Below are 3,187 nucleotides of genomic sequence, written 5' to 3'. Positions count from 1 at the left end.
TTACTGCCTATTTGCATTTATTTTAAGGGTTTTCAATTAATCTACTAGATATTGCGGAAATATATTGTAGAATTAGAATACTACAATAATTTACACAATTTTTTGTGTAAAAGATATATCAATAAGGAAGTAGGTCCAATTAGTAATTAGAACTTTTACAATGTTTGACTTAATTTCTTTAAGTTAGTTAAGGTTACTATGGAAGTCATCTTAAATCATCAGCTCACTTTGCCTTACGAGTAATAACACAACTGATGGGACATTCACTATTTTTGTTAATTATGGAAAGGTGGTAGTACACCTTTATTGAGCAGATTACTTAGAATCTACAGGTCTATTGTGATACGACAACTAATGGGACCTTTACTATAAGATAATTTTCGAATTAATTCATGTTACTATGGCCATCACCGTAAATTATCAGCTCACTAAGAAAACCTTTACTATTAGATAATTATCGAACGAATTTACTTTACTATAACATTCAATTTAAATGATAAGTCCACTTTGTACTCCCGAGTTCACTGTGATATCATTACCAATGGGACCTTTACTGTTTTTGTTTAACCTACAGGTGCATTGTGATAGCATTACTAATGGGACCTGTACTATTATAAATAGGTAATTATCGAATTAATTTACTTTATTGTAGCAGTTAACCTAAATGATCAACTCACTTAGATCCTATAGGATCATTGTAATACCACTACTTATGGGACCTTTACTATTAGTTAATTTTCGAAATAACTTACTTTATTGCGATAATCACCCTGTATGATCACCTCACTTGATCCTATAGGATCATTATGATATCACTACTAATGCCGCCTTTACTATTAGTTTATTATCGAATGAATTTACTTTTGTAAATGTTGTTGAGAATTTTTTAAAGAATCCTATAGGATCATTATAATACCACTACTAATGGTACCTTTATTGTCAGTTAATTATCGATATAATTTACTTTCGTCAATATTGTTGAGAATTTTTAAAGAATCCTATAGAATCATTGTGTTATCACTACTAATGGTATCTTTATTGTCAGTTAATTATCGAATTAACTTACTTTCGTAAATGTTGTTGAGAATTTTTTAAAGAATCCTATAGAATCATTGTGTTATCACTACTAATGGGAACTTTACTGTCAGTTAATTATCGAATTAATTTACTTTCGTAAATGTTGTTGAGAATTTTTTAAAGAATATATAATTGTTTTTTTTTCTTTTTCTTATACTGAATATATCTTATATAAACAATAGTTCTCAACATCAATCGCAAATAAATTAGAAAGTACAATAATGATTGACAACACTTCATAAAATTAGTTGAATATATTTCCTATATCCATTACGGAACTAATTTTATTATTTTTAGCAATATATTATAAAAGTATGTCTTCTTAATTAAAATATATTGCAAAATAAGTTGGCAAAATAAGCCAACTTATTTCAAAGTTACATTTATTTGTTTATAAAATTTACTCGTTTAAATATTGTAATGGATAATTATTAGCATAAAAAATTACTTCGTATGTAAAGGCGTTCCAAAACTACCGACAAAATTATCTGATTCTAACGCATAACCGCATAAGTCATTTGCGTAAACAAACCCACAATTTTTGCTGCATAGATATTCGTAGGTTCAGTGCCAGTGCTTCGACAAATTCACATGATTTCTATCTATAGAGTATCTTGTTTTATGCGTGCTTCGAGCATGAAATAATTACAATAATTTGTTACTTTTATAGACCTTGACATTGTAAATTTCATAATGGAATAAAATTTATTTATACCCATTTATATTGTATAATTCCTTTGCATAATTGCATTATTTGTTTTGATTATGATAAATGTGGAGTTATGTTTTTAAAAAAAATTTTATTTTACTTTAACATTAAATTAAAAAACATGAATAAAATTGTAATAAATTGAAAAAATAATAGATAATATTTTTATGTAAAAAAACAACAATTGTTAGTTATATAAAGTTTTCAAATTTAATAAATTTATTTGTTAATTTTTCCATACCATAAACTTTTTTATTTGTTACTAAAATAATGCCTTCTTTACAAAGTGGACTTATTCTAAAACTTTTAAAAGTATAATTAAAACAGAAAACACTCTTTAAATGAATTTAATTTCAGTTCAGCACATTTCAATTACCAATTCACTCAGGCATACAGTCAATGCTCAATTTAACTTAACTTACACATTAAAGTAAGAAACCAAAATGGCAACTATCTGTACTAAACATAAAAAATAGTGATTGAAAAACCACCAAAGTCCATGCTGACAGCAATATAAAATTGATGAAATTAGAAAAAAAAAAATAAGACAGAAGTGCAAGCAAACAGCACTAAAACAACAAAAGAATAATTCAAGCATTTACGAAATATCACTAAATATTTTGGTCTAAAATTATTACAAAGATTTGGGTAAGCTTTTTCAATATTAAAAAAAACTCTTTTACTTTTATTGACTAAAGTTATAGAGGGGTTATCACTCTTCACCTACATTTATAGATTTCATTTGCAACAGTAGATTTTAGCAGCAATGAACTCTTTATGTTTAAGTTTATGGATTATAAACTATTTTGTTTATGTATGTAATTAGTAAATATGTGATAATTAATAGATACATCTCTGGTATGTTGATTTTGAAAGTAAAAGTTATTGCTGATTCATAGACATACAGTTAAAAAAGTCTTTAGAATTATTAAATTAAATAAGCAATTTTTATTAGTTCATCAGCATTGATTTGCAGCCTCCAAAAATCCCCCAAATTATGTATCAGCAGTAGTCTTAGAAGCACTTCTATAGGTAATTTCTTCTTCTTTCAGGAATTTCGTGTCAATTAATTTGGATTTAAGCAGCAATGTTATTGTAACAATTTATTTAACAGAGTTTTTATGACTTGTTATTGTCCAACTCATATTGGTATTTGGACACAGAGACATAACGACAGCTGTAAAGCAGACAAACTTGCTACAGTGGGTTTATTGCTCTCTAAAATTCATCTCTTTGATAATGATATTCATCTTGCAATTGTGTACCTATGGGTTGCAATAAAAAGCTGGTTACTTAAAGTACTTTCTGTCAAGAAACAAATTTCCTGAGGGAGTTGTGACCCATGTAATTGTTTCGAAGTAAGAAGTTGTGAAGTTGTTAAATTCGAAGTAAGATAAGAAT

This window comes from Teleopsis dalmanni, chromosome 1, assembly GCF_002237135.1.
Source record: "Teleopsis dalmanni isolate 2A chromosome 1, ASM223713v2, whole genome shotgun sequence".
In the NCBI taxonomy this organism is placed as follows: domain Eukaryota; kingdom Metazoa; phylum Arthropoda; class Insecta; order Diptera; family Diopsidae; genus Teleopsis; species Teleopsis dalmanni.
The sequence above is the reverse complement of the archived record's forward strand: the minus strand, read 5'-3'. Positions refer to the sequence as shown.